The sequence below is a fragment of the Eurosta solidaginis genome, chromosome X (assembly GCF_040869045.1).
Source record: "Eurosta solidaginis isolate ZX-2024a chromosome X, ASM4086904v1, whole genome shotgun sequence".
Classification (NCBI taxonomy): domain Eukaryota; kingdom Metazoa; phylum Arthropoda; class Insecta; order Diptera; family Tephritidae; genus Eurosta; species Eurosta solidaginis.
This window is the reverse complement of record NC_090324.1, coordinates 89333903-89352043: the sequence shown is the minus strand read 5'-3', so window position 1 is coordinate 89352043 and position 18141 is coordinate 89333903.

The following is an 18141-nucleotide window of genomic DNA, read 5'->3' as shown; positions in this document are numbered from 1 at the left end:
TTTTAATTAAATAAAGACTGCGCTACCGTGGCGGTAGTCTCCGCCACGCTTTAAATTCTTCTTAACCGCAATATAAAGAACGAAAACACTTTTTTCTTAAAAGTACACGTCCGTCCACTTAGGTAGCAAATTTATTATGTATGATCTTTTTCTGTCAGTGACGTGGGCCGCGGTTACATTTGACATGCGCGTTGCCAACTGCCCGCGCTTGTCAAATGCAACTAAAGCTACACGCACATAGCTTAGCCTTTATTACGGATGTGAGGGTTAGTTTATCCTTACAATGGTTTCCCATTGTTGCCACTTACCTATTGTGGCCTCTACCAAAATCGTAAAAAAATTTTCCAAAAAAATCTTAAATAGAATTAATTTTTGACCGGCCCATGTTTTGTGGCAAATTTCACTTATGCGTAAATACATAGGTCTTTATTTAACAGATTCTTTGCTTTTTATTTTAGTTGCTTTCAAGAAACATGAAATCACAAATAATGGGTTAACTTTTGATGAAACTAACTAAATTTATTTATAACAATTAATAGCAAATTTGCCCGAAAATGATTTTGCATTTGCAGATTTAATCCTCATTTTAGATAAAGTACGTCTTATACTGAAAAAAAAAAAAAATTATAATAAATTTGCTACAAAAATATAACATAAAATTTTGTATACTGTCTTTTATGCTAATTTATTTTATTTTATTATATATTCTTTTATTTCAACTTAGTTTATTATTGTTTAAATGCAACTGGACTGAATCGGCGAATTTCACGTTGTATATTAAACAACAAAAAAAAAAACCTCCCAAGAATATTTTTGATTTCAGTTCAAAACCGCAACCGGCATAATAGCGGCCGTATTGCATAGGTCGTATATTAGCTACTATCTATATATTAATACGCAGCATATTAGCTACTATCTATATATTAAGACGCTAACAATATTTCCACACAATCAATTGACAGGCTGTTTCGCATACTTAGCACACGTAAAATCATATAAAAGTTATATGAATCGATTCGTATGGATAAGCCGCAGTGCATAGGCATATTTTTGTAAACAAATATTACTCTATTTGTTTACAATTAATTGTTTATAATTAATAGAAAAAGTTTTTTGTAAATTTGAGCAATCTCTCCAAATATCAAAATTTACTTTCGTGCACAAAAGGGCACCATCTCTAGGACCAATTATGTAAGTGCTCTAAGACACAAACCTACATATTATTTAACCCGCTGAATTCGAGATTCGAAAAGCTGCGTAGTCGTATTGCTCAAATGTTTAACCTAAATATATATACGTACGTGCCAGAAGGTGAAATAATAAAACATGGTTTCCCAAATGGTTACCAAAATCGTAAAAAATTTTTCCAAAAAAATCTTAAATAGAATTAATTTTTGACAGGCCCATTTTTTGTGGCAAATTTCACTTATGCGTAAATACATAGGTATTTATTTAACAGATTCTTTGCTTTTTATTTTAGTTGCTTTCAAAAAAACAGGAAATCACAAATAAGGAGTTAACTTTTGTTGAAACTAACTAAATTTATTTATAACAATTAATAGGAAATTTGTCCGAAAATTATTTTGCATTTGCAGATTTAATCCTCATTTTAGATAAAGTACGTCTTATACTGAACAAAAAAAAAATAATAATAAATTAGCTAAAAAAATATAACATAACATTTTTTATATTGTCTTTTACGCTAATTTATTTTATTTCTAACTTTATTTTATTATATATTCTTTTATTTCAACTTAGTTTATTATTATTTACATGCAACTGGATTGAATCGGAAAATTTCACGTTGTATATTAAACAAAAAAAAAAAAAACAAACGTCCCAAAAATGTTTTTGATTCTAGGTCACCGCAGTGCATAGGCCTGTTTTTGTTAACAAATATTACTCCATTTGTTTATAATTAATAGAAAATTTTTTTGTAAATTCGAACAATCCCTCCAAATATCGAAATTTACTTTCGTGCACAAAAGGGCACCATCTGTAGGACCAATTATGTAAGTACTCTAAGACACAAACCTACATATTATGTAACCCCGCTGAATTCGAAATTCAAAAAGCTGCGTAGTCGTGTTGCTTAGGTAAATGTTCAACCTACATACATATGGTCAAAATTTCCCACTGCCACGTTACAGTCGTACTGTGTTTAAGCTTATAACTATCAAAGTATATATTAAATGAATAATCTTCTAGGCATGTATAAAGAGACCGATGGATAGCATTATATTTATATTGACATTTCTTTATATCTTTTATAAATTTAAAGTTAAGCCGGTTTTAGTTGCACTGCCACGTTACGTAATTTCGGAAGTAGTTTTGGATGTTATTGGAAGTTTTCTGAAAAATCTGCGAATCTACGAATCTGATTATATTGCCTGTTTTATGTGTCATTGGAAAAAGAGGAAATCATAGATAGACACCTTCTGTTTGCGTAAAAGCTCATTACAGCATACGTTATAAGTATATTTTTGAGCACTGCCACGTTACAACATATCACTGCAACGTTACACTTACGATTTTTTGAGAAAACGCTATTGCGGAAAGTGAATAGATACGCAAAAATATATATAACTTCTAACGACTTGCACTTAATTATGCTAAAATATATTGGGCTATGAAGCTGCATACACAAAAAGTTCCAAAAATATAACTAAGAAATTTATAAGCACTGGGCGTATTAGTAACATTGATTCTATGTATTTCCATTTGCTTTTTTATAGGAGTAAACGACTTGATTTAGTTGACAAACGAAGACAGGATGAGACTCTGTTTTTAGCTCCTCTTTTAGAATATATAGGACTTGCTCATGGGAGGGTTTAATAAAGGTGAAACAATAACGGCTTTTTTATATAATTTATTTTTAAAATTTTCAAACTATTGTGAATGTATAGGTTAGCTATTCTAAGTACCTATAGACAAAAAATCTTATTTTACAGAAACATTTATACAGGTATATTAGTTATATCCTTGTCTGGTTGTATTAAAAGTAGCTATTTTATTATCGTGAACTTGTATTTGATGGGAGCTGGAAATATTTTGTATGGGCTTTGCTCTTGAAAACAGCTATACAACTTGAAATTCAGCGTTAATCATTTCAATTTGATTGCTTTTTACTTCTTCAATCGTAATTTATGATGGAGTCATTTGGACTACCTGTACAAAGTCAGATGCATTTCAACGACTATATTTCGAACGATTGTTCTAATGGTTGCACCAATCCCGTCTACACAACCATTGCCATGTAATGTTGCAAAGTAATTCCAAACAATTTTTATTCCAAATATTTCTTCAAAGTGAGGAATTAAAGCTGCAATATATTTGTTTTTGAATTGTGAGGATGGTCCGTCACTCCAAAATTTTAAAATTCTAACTGTACTTGGCAAATTTTTAAATAATATATACAAGTATGGAAGAATAGTGTCTTTTGTATGTGACAAATTGTTTGATACCAGCACCTTGGCAGTGAAGGTTTCGTTATAATATAAGCCACTGGTAAAAATTGAAAGCTGCCGCTGATTCCAGTGTGCACTTTGGCCTTCATCTTGATTTTCGCAAACGAAATTCTCCGCAAAATCCACTTGCAACAGACATTCTATGGCGTAATCCACACTAAGAGCTCTTGGGCGATCGTGAACATTAAATATTTCGGACTGCTCGCATTTGTTAAAACTATGTACTAAAAATTGCGCCGACAAGCCAGATATATATATTCTGTCGTCTTTCAGTAAGATTTACGCTATCGTTTTTCCTCCACTTCATCCATGATACGAGATCAGCTTCACCCACCAGGGCAGTCAATTTCGGTACTGTTATACCAGTACATTTAACGCACTCTCCATACCAGCAGTCCGTTGAAGGTATATCACACAAGAACTGCAATACAAAACCATTTTCATAATCTGATACGTGGGCAACAAATTTATGTAAAGCAGAGACGGCATCTTAACCGCACTGGAACAATATTCTATAAAAGCGTGCAATTACGCGCTTCCCAAGGCAGTCTGTTCTATGTACCGGAGCGACTCGGGATTTTTCCCGACCAAGGACTGTCATTTCAGTGTAACCCCATTTAATTTGTTTCGTCCCTCCCACAAATTGTCATCCTCCCAGCAGCTCCTGGCAGCAGGACTGCTCCATATTCTCTTGCTCCGGGAAGGTATCGAATCCAATCCGGGTCCGTCTCCTGACCCCGGTCCTGAGAAATGGTTTTGCTGCATCTGCCGGAAAAGAATCTTTTTAGGACGGTCATACTCTGTTCAGTGTGTCTCGTGTAAGGGATGGTTGCATCGGACAGGTTGTTTTGGGCTTGATCCCAAAACCCGACGTCCACGTAACTTTTATAAATCTTTTGTGGCTCCTTGCTGTTCACGCCCAAGGGCGCCCCGTAGTCTACGTCTAAGCGCCCCCCTATTACCTTCCAGCAGCCCCGCTGCTCAGCAAGCCACAACAAGTACCCGCTGCTCCTCACGCCCCACGGCGCCAACAACTCAAACAGCTGCTACCACTCATAACTACAATCTTCGTAGTAGAGTCGGAAGCAATGCTGAGCAACAGCCCCTGCCCCCGTCTTCTCCCCCCTCTTTTCCGGCAGTAATCGTGTAGGTCAGGGAAACAGACTCTTAGTCCCTACCTTCGTTTGCACCGTTTGCCAGCACAGAATATATATGTTTGCGACATCCGCCCAATGCAGTTCCTGCCTTGGGTGGTGCCACTTTCCTAGATGTTCTGGTCTCCGCGACGGCAACCCCTCGACGGGTTTCATCGCGCCATGTTGCCTGGTCGCAAACCCAAATCATCCGGGTACCCCAATGCTTGCCCAAGGACGCCCAGTCCCAGGGCCACAACAGCAATTGCGTCCAGGCCTTCCTCAACCCAGGCGTAGTCACCCGTCACTTACCCCCAGAGTGGCGACGTCTCCCCTCATGCACTTAATTTCGGAAGTAGTTTTGGATGTTATTGGAAGTTTTCTGAAAAATCTGCGAATCTACGAATCTGATTATATTGCCTGTTTTATGTGTCATTGGAAAAAGAGGAAATCATAGATAGACACCTTCTGTTTGCGTAAAAGCTCATTACAGCATACGTTATAAGTATATTTTTGAGCACTGCCACGTTACAACATATCACTGCAACGTTACACTTACGATTTTTTGAGAAAACGCTATTGCGGAAAGTGAATAGATACGCAAAAATATATATAACTTCTAACGACTTGCACTTAATTATGCTAAAATATATTGGGCTATGAAGCTGCATACACAAAAAGTTCCAAAAATATAACTAAGAAATTTATAAGCACTGGGCGTATTAGTAACATTGATTCTATGTATTTCCATTTGCTTTTTTATAGGAGTAAACGACTTGATTTAGTTGACAAACGAAGACAGGATGAGACTCTGTTTTTAGCTCCTCTTTTAGAATATATAGGACTTGCTCATGGGAGGGTCTAATAAAGGTGAAACAATAACGGCTTTTTTATATAATTTATTTTTAAAATTTTCAAACTATTGTGAATGTATAGGTTAGCTATTCTAAGTACCTATAGACAAAAAATCTTATTTTACAGAAACATTTATACAGGTATATTAGTTATATCCTTGTCTGGTTGTATTAAAAGTAGCTATTTTATTATCGTGAACTTGTATTTGATGGGAGCTGGAAATATTTTGTATGGGCTTTGCTCTTGAAAACAGCTATACAACTTGAAATTCAGCGTTAATCATTTCAATTTGATTGCTTTTTACTTCTTCAATCGTAATTTATGATGGAGTCATTTGGACTACCTGTACAAAGTCAGATGCATTTCAACGACTATATTTCGAACGATTGTTCTAATGGTTGCACCAATCCCGTCTACACAACCATTGCCATGTAATGTTGCAAAGTAATTCCAAACAATTTTTATTCCAAATATTTCTTCAAAGTGAGGAATTAAAGCTGCAATATATTTGTTTTTGAATTGTGAGGATGGTCCGTCACTCCAAATTTTTAAAATTCTAACTGTACTTGGCAAATTTTTAAATAATATATACAAGTATGGAAGAATAGTGTCTTTTGTATGTGACAAATTGTTTGATACCAGCACCTTGGCAGTGAAGGTTTCGTTATAATATAAGCCACTGGTAAAAATTGAAAGCTGCCGCTGATTCCAGTGTGCACTTTGGCCTTCATCTTGATTTTCGCAAACGAAATTCTCCGCAAAATCCACTTGCAACAGACATTCTATGGCGTAATCCACACTAAGAGCTCTTGGGCGATCGTGAACATTAAATATTTCGGACTGCTCGCATTTGTTAAAACTATGTACTAAAAATTGCGCCGACAAGCCAGATATATATATTCTGTCGTCTTTCAGTAAGATTTACGCTATCGTTTTTCCTCCACTTCATCCATGATACGAGATCAGCTTCACCCACCAGGGCAGTCAATTTCGGTACTGTTATACCAGTACATTTAACGCACTCTCCATACCAGCAGTCCGTTGAAGGTATATCACACAAGAACTGCAATACAAAACCATTTTCATAATCTGATACGTGGGCAACAAATTTATGTAAAGCAGAGACGGCATCTTAACCGCACTGGAACAATATTCTATAAAAGCGTGCAATTACGCGCTTCCCAAGGCAGTCTGTTCTATGTACCGGAGCGACTCGGGATTTTTCCCGACCAAGGACTGTCATTTCAGTGTAACCCCATTTAATTTGTTTCGTCCCTCCCACAAATTGTCATCCTCCCAGCAGCTCCTGGCAGCAGGACTGCTCCATATTCTCTTGCTCCGGGAAGGTATCGAATCCAATCCGGGTCCGTCTCCTGACCCCGGTCCTGAGAAATGGTTTTGCTGCATCTGCCGGAAAAGAATCTTTTTAGGACGGTCATACTCTGTTCAGTGTGTCTCGTGTAAGGGATGGTTGCATCGGACAGGTTGTTTTGGGCTTGATCCCAAAACCCGACGTCCACGTAACTTTTATAAATCTTTTGTGGCTCCTTGCTGTTCACGCCCAAGGGCGCCCCGTAGTCTACGTCTAAGCGCCCCCCTATTACCTTCCAGCAGCCCCGCTGCTCAGCAAGCCACAACAAGTACCCGCTGCTGCTCACGCCCCACGGCGCCAACAACTCAAACAGCTGCTACCACTCATAACTACAATCTTCGTAGTAGAGTCGGAAGCAATGCTGAGCAACAGCCCCTGCCCCCGTCTTCTCCCCCCTCTTTTCCGGCAGCAATCGTGTAGGTCAGGGAAACAGACTCTTAGTCCCTACCTTCGTTTGCACCGTTTGCCAGCACAGAATATATATGTTTGCGACATCCGCCCAATGCAGTTCCTGCCTTGGGTGGTGCCACTTTCCTAGATGTTCTGGTCTCCGCGACGGCAACCCCTCGACGGGTTTCATCGCGCCATGTTGCCTGGTCGCAAACCCAAATCATCCGGGTACCCCAATGCTTGCCCAAGGACGCCCAGTCCCAGGGCCACAACAGCAATTGCGTCCAGGCCTTCCTCAACCCAGGCGTAGTCACCCGTCACTTACCCCCAGAGTGGCGACGTCTCCCCTCATGCACTTCAGAATTCTGCAGTTAAACTGTAATGGACTAACTGGGAAGATTACGGAGATAGTCAATTTCATGAAGCGGCACAACATCCGCATTGCTGCGATTCAAGAGACTAAACTCACAGCACGATCTGCATTGCAGACCTGCTCTGGGTATAATGTCCACAGAAAAGATCGCGAGAGCGGAAACGGAGGCGGCCTCGCGTTTATAATACACCACTCTGTGCAATATCACATATTTGATCCTGGCATCGACCGCAGGGACAACGTCTTAGAACGTCAAGGCCTATCTGTCCGGTCAGGCGATGCAAACCTAGAAATCATCAACATCTACATCCCCCCTGCCACCTGTTGCCCCAGTGGATACCGCCCTAATATCAGAGCCTTACTCACTGGAAACAATCGCATTATTTTAGGCGACTTCAATGCCCATCATGATCTATGGCATTCAAATTTGCGGGCGGACAGTAGGGGCGAGATGTTGGCGGAGCAAATAGAAGAAACGACGTTCTGCACAATAAATGGAGACGCCCCCACACGTATGGTAGGAAGCTGTCACAGTTCGCCAGATATCTCAATCGTGAGCGCAGAACTCGTAAACTGCGTCAACTGGCAGCCGATGGTATCATTGGCAACCGACCACCTGCCTATACTTGTTTCGCTCGAGCGTACCGCCGACTTCATCGTCACCGAAAAACGCACTTTAATAAACTTTAAAAAAGGAAAGTGGGAAGAATATAAATCCTTTACAGACAACCTCTTTGCTGCCCTCCCTATCCCGACTGATGCCCGCCAAGGGGAGCGTGCCTTCCGCAAGGTCATTGAATCCGCCTCGGCACGTTTCATTCCCGCCGGGAGAATTCCCGAAATTCGGCCCCACTTCCCGGCGGAGGCCGCAAACTTAGCGAGAGAACGTGACCTTATAAGGCAGCTTGATCCAGGCGACCCCCAAATAAGGGATATAAACCAACGCATCAGATTGCTTGTGGATGAACACAAGCGGGCGAAATGGGAGGAGCACCTAAGAGGTTGTAACCTCTCTACCGGTGTGGGTAAACTTTGGTCCACCGTAAAGTCCCTATCGAATCCGACTAAGCACAAAGACAAAGTTTCCATCGCCTTTGGCGACAAAGTGCTGTCGGTTGCGAAAAAATGCGCGGGCGCTTTCTGCCGACAATATATAATGCATTCTACGGTCGACAAAGATAGACGGAGGGCCAACAGACACGCACATAACACAAATTCAGCGCGTCACCAATCACCATCACCGCTAAAGAGTTTGAGGACGCCATTGGTCGCGCTAAACCATCCAAAGCAGTGGGCCCAGACGGCATAGCCATGCCGATGCTTAAAAGCCTAGGGAAAGAGGGTTTCAAATATTTAGCGCAGGTCTTCAACCTGTCTCTTTCCACCTTTGTCATACCCGAGAAATGGAAAATGGCCAAGGTGGTCCCGCTACTAAAGCCTGGTAAACCAGCTAACATAGGAGAGTCGTATCGTCCGATATCTCTCCTATCGCCAGTAGCAAAGACGCTCGAAGCCATTTTGCTCCCTTATTTCCAAGCAAATTTGCAACTAGCCTACCATCAGCATGGCTTCAGAAAACTCCATAGCACTACCTCCGCGCTAAATGCCATTGGCACCCAGATAAATTGCGGTTTAAATCAAAACCCCCACCATAGAACAGTACTCGTAGCGCTAGACCTATCAAAAGCTTTTGATACGGTCAACCATGGCTCGTTACTGCAAGACCTGGAAGGGTCTACCCTTCCCCCATGTCTTAAAAGGTGGACCGCAAATTATCTGGGTGGTCGGCAGGCATCGGTGCTATTTAGAAACGAAACATCAAAGCCAAGGAGAATTAAACAAGGGGTGCCACAGGGTGGTGTCCTATCCCCACTTTTGTTTAATTTCTACATAGCTAAGCTACCTTCACCACCGGAAGGAGTCACAATCGTTTCCTACGCCGATGACTGCACAGTAATGGCCACAGGCCCAGGCCCACAGATTGATGAGCTATGCAATAAAATAAACGGCTACCTCCCTGAACTCTCCAGTTTTTTCGCCTCGCGAAACCTGGCATTATCACCGACTAAATCTTCCGCGACCTTATTTACAACATGGACGTCCCAAATGTCGACCATTTTGAACATCCACGTCGATGGCTCTACGCTACCGACTGTCCTACACGCCAAAATCTTGGGTGTGACGTTTGATCAGGATCTACATTTTGGTGAGCACGCAGCCGCAATTGTTCCGAGAATTCAGAGCCGTAACAAAATCCTCAAATCCCTTGCTGGCAGTACCTGGGGAAAAGATAAAGAAACGCTCATGACTACATACAAAGCAATTAGCCAGCCGATTACGTGCTACGCGTCACCCATATGGTCGCCAAGCCTAAAAATTACCCACTGGAAGAAGCTACAGGCCTGCCAAAATACTGCTCTCAGAATTGCGACGGGCTGTCTTCTTATGTCCCCAGAACACCATCTACATAATGAGGCGAGAATACTCCCCATCAGGGAAAGAAACGAGATGCTGACCAAACAGTTCCTGTTGAATACCCAGAAACCTGGGCATCCCAACAGACATCTGATTGACGAGCCAGCACCGCCTAGGGGCTTAAGGAGTCATCTCCGTAAGTATTTTGAGGAAATACGGCATCTGAGAACACAGCCGTATGAAGCGAAAAAACACAAGCAGATCCTTGGTGAACTCCACAAACAGGCGTCGGACCTTTATGCCGGGAATTGCCCGGTGAACCCAGTACTCAAAGTAAAGTATCCAAGACTTGCGGAAGAGGAACGCATACTCCCTAGGGAAACGCGTGTCACTCTGGCTCAACTTCGTTCTGGATACTGTAACAGGTTGGACTCTTACCTATCCAGATTCAACCCCGACATACAAAATGTATGCCCCGCTTGCAATGTGTCCCCACATGACACCAACGATCTCTTTAATTGCAATGTGGAACCAACGCCTCTAACACCCCTTTCCCTATGGTCCACCCCTGTTGAAACAGCAAGTTTCCTTGGACTCCCGTTATTGGATATTGATGACAGTTTGTGATCGGTCGCGTCTGTTAGGTGGGGCGAAGCACTGCTACAACAACAACAACAACTGGCATACGCTGATGACATTGATATCATCGGCCTAAACACCCGCGCTGTGAGTTCTGCTTACTCCAAACTGGAAAAAGAAGCGGTAAAGATGGGTTTGATGGTGAATGAGGACAAAAGGAAGTACCTGCTGTCATCGAGCAAAGAGTCAGCTCATACGCGCCTTGGCAATCACGCTACTGTTGGCAGCCATAATTTCGAAATAGTAAACGACTTCGTTTATTTGGGAACCAGCGTCATCACTAGCAACAACATCAGCACTGAATTCCGGCGAACGAAAATCATACTCTACAAGTCACTTATCGTACACATCCTGTTATATGGGGCAGAAGCATGGACCATGACAGCAGCAGATGAAGCGGCTTTAGGAGTGTTCGAGAGAAAAGTTCTTTAAAAGATTTATGGACCTATACGCGCTGGTGATGCCGAGTACCGAAGAAGAGTTAATGATGAGCTGTACGAGCTATATGCAGACAGCAACATAGTCCATCGAATTAAAACGCAGCGGCTGCGCTGGCTATGCCATGTTATGCAAATGGAAGATGATGCTCCGGCCAAGAAAGTGTTTCTATCGGAACCCGCCTATGGAAGCAGAGGTAGAGGGCGGCCACCACTCGGTTGGAAGGACCAGGTGGAAAATGATTTAAACTCCCTTGGTGTGACCAATTGGCGCCGGTTGGCTGAGCGAAGGAGCGACTGGCGCGCCTTGTTGGACGGCCATAACCGTTTAGACGGTTAAGCGCCAATTAATTAAGTAAGTAAGAGACGACATCTATGAAATTAGCATGGTATGAGCATAAGCACATGTTGTGTGGCAATTCTTTTATAAGCTTGACATGATCCGGTCGATGTCTTAGGAAAAAAGTAATTCCACACGTATCGTATGGGTCAGCCGCAGTGCATAGGCCTATTTTTGTTAACAAATATACTATACTTTTTTTTTTATAATTAATAGAAAAAGTTTTTTGTAAATTTTAACAATCTCTCCAAATATCGAAATTTACTTTCGTGCACAAAAGAGCACCATCTGTAGGACCAATTATGTAAATGCTCTAAGACACAAGTCTATATATTATTTAACCCCGCTGAATTCGAAATTCAAAAAGCTGCGTAATCGTGTTGCTCAAATGTTTCAACTACATACATATGCGTACGCGCCACACGGTGAAAGAACCCTACCAACCATGGGTGGATAAAAATTTGGATAATCATATACTGACGCTGCCCAAAAAATTGGATAATAAGTTAGATAATTTTGTTGTTTTGTCAGTCTGCAACTATTGCATACTTTTAGGTGCAAATGACAGCTTTGAATGTCAATGTGCAGCGTTGCAAGACCGTCCTTTATAACGTCCAAAAACCGTTTTCCTAATACCCGCAAATTCCACAAAAAATTCCAAAAATTCTCAAAATTTTTCATTCACTTTTTATCTACAAAAAATTCCCAACAAAATGTTCCATACATTTTATACTCAGTTGAGCAGAGCTCACAGAGTATATTAAGTTTGATTGGATAACGGTTGGTTGTACATATATAAATGAATCGAGATAGATATAGACTTCCATATATCAAAATAATCAGGATCGAAAAAAAATTTGATTGAGCCTTGTCCGTCCGTCCGTCCGTCCGTCCGTCCGTTAACACGATAACTTGAGTAAATTTTGAGGTATCTTGATGAAATTTGGTATGTTGGTTTGGTATATGGTTCCTGAGCACTCATCTCAGATCGCTATTTAAAATGAACGATATCGGACTGTAACCACGCCCACTTTTTCGATATCGAAAATTTCGAAAAACCGAAAAAGTGCGAAAATTCATTACAAAAGACAGCTAAAGCGACGAAACTTGGTAGATGAGTTGAACTTATGACGCAGAATAGAAAATTAGTAAAATTATGGACAATGGGCGTGGCACCGCCCACTTTTAAAAGAAGGTAATTTAGAAGTTCTGCAAGCTGTAATTTGGCAGTCGTTGAAGATATCATGATGAAATTTGGCAGGAACGTTACACCTATTACTATATGTACGCTTAATAAAAATTAGCACAATCGGGCGTGGTCCTCCCACTTTAAAAAAAAAAATTTTTTGAAAGTCAAATTTTAACAAAAAATTTAATATCTTTACAGTATATAAGTAAAGTATGTCAACATTCAACTCCAGCAATGATATGGTGCAACAAAATACAAAAATAAAAGAAAATTTCAAAATGGGCGTGGCTCCGCCCTTTTTCATTTAATTTGTCTAGGATACTTTTAACGCCATAAGTCGAACAAAAATTAACCAATCCTTTTGAAATTTGGTAGGGGCATAGATTTTATGACGCTAACTGTTTTCTGTGAAAATGGGCGAAATCGGTTGATGCCACGCCCAGTCTTTATACACAGTCGTCCGTTTGTCCTTCCGAATGGCCGTTAACACGATAACTTGAGCAAAAATCGACATATCTTTAATGAATTTAGTTCACGTGCTTACTTGAACTCACTTTATCTTGGTATGAAAAATGAACGAAATCCGACTATGACCACGCCCACTTTTTCGATATCGAAAAATGAAAAAAATGCCATAATTCTATACCAAATACGAAAAAAGGGATGAAACATGGTAAGGTAATTGGATTGTTTTTTTGACGCGAAATATAACTTTAGAAAAAACTTTATAAAATGATTGTAACACCTACCATATTAAGTAGAAGAAAATGAAAAAGTTCTGCAGGGCGAAATAAAAAACCCTTAAAATCTTGGCAGGTATTACATATATAAATAAATTAGCGGTATCCAACAGATGATGTTCTGGGTCACCCTGGTCCACATTTTGGTCGGTTTATGGAAAACGCCTTCACACCACTCCCTTTTAAAACTCTCAATAATACCTTTAATTTGATACCCATATCGTACAAACTCATTCTAGAGTCACCCCTGGTCCACCTTTATGGCGATATCTCGAAAAGGCGGCCACCTATAGAACTAAGCCCCACACCCTTTTAAAATACTCATTAACACCTTTCATTTGATACCCATATCGTAAAAACATATTCTAAAGTCACCCCTGGTCCACCTTTATGGCGATATCTCGAAAAGGCGAACACCTATAGAACGAGGGCCCACTCCCTTTTAAAAATACTCATTAGCACCTTTCATTTGATACCCATATCGTACAAACAAAGTCTAGAGTCACCCCTGGTCCACCTTTATTGCGATACCTCGAAAAGGCGTCCACCTATAGAACTAAGGCTCACTCCCTTTAAAATACTCATTAACTCCTTTTGTTTGATACCCATATTGCACAAACGAATTCTAGAGTCACCCCTGGCCCACCTTTATGGCGATATCCCGAAACGGCGTCCACCTATGGAACTATGGATTACTCCCTTTTAAAATACTCATTAACACCTTTATTTTGATACTCATATTGTACAAACAAATTCTAGGGCCACCCCTGCTCCACCTTTATGGCGATATCTCGAAACGGCGTCCACCTATGGAACTAAGGATTACTCCCTTTTAACACACTCATTAACACCTTTCTTTTGATACCCATATTATACAAACAAATTCTAGGGTCACCCCTGGTCCACCTTTATGGCGATATCTCGAAAATGCGACCACCTATACAACAACCACCACTCCCTTTTAAACCCCTCATTAATACCTTTAATTTGATACTCATATTGTACAAACAAATTCTAGGGTCACCCCTGGTCCACCTTTATGGCGATATCTCGAAACGGCGTCCACCTATGGAACTAAGGATTACTCACTTTTAAAATACTCATTAACACCTTTCTTTTGATACCCATATTGTACAAAGAAATTCTAGGGTCACCCCTGGTCCACCTTTATGGCGATATCTCGAAACGGCATCCACCTATGGAACTAAGGATTACTCCCTTTAAAATATTCATTAACACCTTTCATTTGATACCCATATCGTATAAACGCATTCGAGAGTCACCCCTGGCCCACCTTTATGGCGATATCTCGAAAAGGCGACCACCTATACAACAACCACCACTCCCTTTTAAAACCCGCATTAATACCTTTAATTTGATACCCATATCGTACAAACACATTCTAGAGTCACCTCTGGTCCACCTTTATGGCGATATTTCGAAACGGCATCCACCTATAGAACTAAGGCCCACTCCCTTTTAAAATACTCATTAACACCTTTCATTTGATACCCATAACGTACAAACGCATTCTAGAGTCAACCGTGATCCACCTTTATGGCTATATCCCTAAATGGCGTCCACCTATAGAACTATGGCCCACTCCCTCATAAAATACTCTTTAATGCCTTTCATTTGATACACAAGTCATACAAACACATTCCAGGGTTTCCCTCGGTTCATTTTCCTACATGGTTATTTTCCCTTATGTTGTCACCATAGCTCTCAACTGAGTATGTAATATTCGGTTACACCCGAATTTAACCTTCCTTACTTGTTATTAATTTTTTTAATTTACAAATTTTATATAAATTTTATATGATTTACATCTTTAATAAAAAAAATGTAAATACAATAACAATAGAATAAAATAAAATAAAATTGAAAACGATAAAAAATAAAATAAAATAATAAATAAATAAATAAGGTAAAATGAAACAAAAGGAAATAAATAAAGTAAAATGAAGTTAAAGTAAATAAATAAAAAAAATAAATAAATAAATAAAATAAAAAAAAAAAAATAAGTTGGAATGAAATTAAAGAAAATGAAATAGAGAAAAATTTAATAAAGTTATTTGGCATAACAAAAATAGAGTGGAACGAATTAAAAGAAAAATAAATTCAAAGAAATGAAATGGAATGAATTGAAATGAGACAAAATAAAATGAAACCGAGAGAAGTATAATGAAACAGAAAAAAATTAACTGAAACGAAAAAATTTGAAACTATTTGAAATTAAATGGAATTAAATGAAATAGAATAAAGTGGAATGATATGGAAAAGAAACAAAAATGAAAATATATGAAATGAAATGGAATGGTATAAAATGAAATGGAAAAAATATAAATCATATGGAAATGAAAAGAAATAAAGTGATAAAATGATATGAAATTATATAAAATGCAAATAAATAAAATAGAGTCTGAAGTGAAATGAGATGAAATGATTGAAATTAATTGAAATTAAATAAGATAAAATGAAATGACATGGCATTAAATGAAATTATAGAACAAAATAAAGTAAAATGTTATGTAGTAAATGAAATGAAATTATAAGGAATGAAATAAAAAGAAGTGAAATGGAACAACGCGAAACGAAACGGAAACGACATGAAACGAAATAAAATTAAATGATACAAAATGAAACAAAATGGAATAAAATGGAGCGGATATAAATTAAATAAAAATAAATGAACAAAAAATGTAAAGAAGCGAGATGCAACAATATTAAATTAAATGAAGTAATATAAGGAGTAATCAAAGGAAAAGAAACAAAAAGAAATGAAAAAAGTGAAAAAGAAATAAACTGAAATGAAAAGGAATGGAATGAAATAAAATGGAATGGAATGAAATATTATGAAACAAAAAGTAATGAAGAAATTTGGAATGGAAAGCATTGAAACAATATGTAATACAAAGAAATGAATAAAAATAAAATGAATTGAAACTATATGAAATGAAACGGAATGATATAAAATGAAAGGAAAGCAATGTAAATCATATGGAAATGAAAAGAAATACATAAAACGAAATGAAATGAAACGGAATGAAATGAAATGAAGTTGACAATAAATTAAATGATATGGAAATGAAAATACAAGAAATTAAATCAAGTAAAATGAAATGAAGTGAAACAAACTAAAATTGAATGGAACGAAATGAAATGAAACAGAACGAATTTAAGTTAAATTAAAGAAATTAAATGAAATTAAGTGAAATTAAATAAATAAATAAAATTTAATTAAGTAAAATGGAATGTAATAAAATAGAAGTTAATGGAATGAAACGAAATGAAATAAATTTCAACTAAATGGAACGAAATAATATTAAGGGAAATGACATGGAATAAACTGAAAAAAAAGAGAACAAAGAAATGGAATGAAATTAATTGATATAAATTTCAACTAAAGGAATGAAATAAAACGAGGTAAAAGTCTAGAACAGGGCTCGACTGCTAATACGCGTCCAAAAATGTCGAGAGGGGAGTCAAAAGACGCGTATTAATCTCGACAACAATATTCGAAGGCGGAAAATAAAAATTGTTTCTCTGTTCGGAAATATTTGCAGTTGAAGTTGGCAATTTTCATGTGGTTGTTGTAATGTCATTATGCACTCAAAACAATTTTGTGTACAAAGGGATTTTGCACGCATTTAATTTTGATCCCACCCCATTGATAAAGTGGCCGAAAGCCGCCAATGCAAAAAGGTGTTCTGCGGAAAAATACTATGGATACCACCCCCGGGGTCAGAGGGAACCGTAGTAATTTTTCAGGGGTTTTCGTTAATATCTTTTAAACTACTTGACATTTTATTTTTCGCCTTCGGAGTATTAATGTTGATGTCAAGACGCGTCGTTTGACACCTATCCCGACATTTCCTGTTGCGGTCACCCTAATAACTTCATAACATAAAGTACCAAAATAATGTAACTCTGTTATTCCATTTCCAAACGCTTCCATCCATGTGACGTATGTCATATCAGCTGTGGGAAAATGCATAGGCCGCGACGGCCAACTTCCGCTTTCTTTCTGGATGAACAGCGCGGTCGGATTGACGTCTCAAATTTAATATCTCAGTTTATCCATAATTGCTTTTATCCGAAAGCTTACTTATATTGTAAGAGTTAGAGTTTTTTCGCTTCGTTGCCTGACGCGCCAGAAATATCCGCCAATTGATTGGAGCAACGCCCAGTACAAGCGCAAAAATTAGGGTAAGTGAGCAGCCAACAGAAACGAAAGAGGGACTCTGATTTTATTCTCCCAATTTAGAGCGTACATCTCGCAGGCGGCTGGATTGCGCGCCCTGGTAGTGAGCAAATTATTTTATCACCAGCAAGTGGGACGCGGCGGGGAAGGCGACGGTTTGCTGAGCGCGCGCACACGGGGTCAGCGCCAGTTGAAAGAGCCGTCGCTGAACTGCATCCATGTGCACGTGTACAACAGCAGCGAAAATACGTAACGAAATAACAAGCATCAACTGAAGCAGTGAACGGCGAAGCAGTCAAACAGGTTTTTTAAGTTTTAAGTGTTGCGTTGGCGCTTAAGCCACGCGTCTCGGCAGTTAAGCAAATTGATAGTTAGGAACGCGGTCAGGTGTGCTCTGAACCTCCGCTCCACAGCAACGTGAAGACATTTTTATAATCTAAGAGTGATGTGACAGGAATTCGGCGATGAATCGAAGAGTGATCCAATGAGGAAAATGACCACCAAATATGCTTGTTCTATGATTTGTTAAATGTAAATCTTTTTTTTTTTGCACACTTATAGTGCTACAGTTCTTGTGTTAGTTTCTC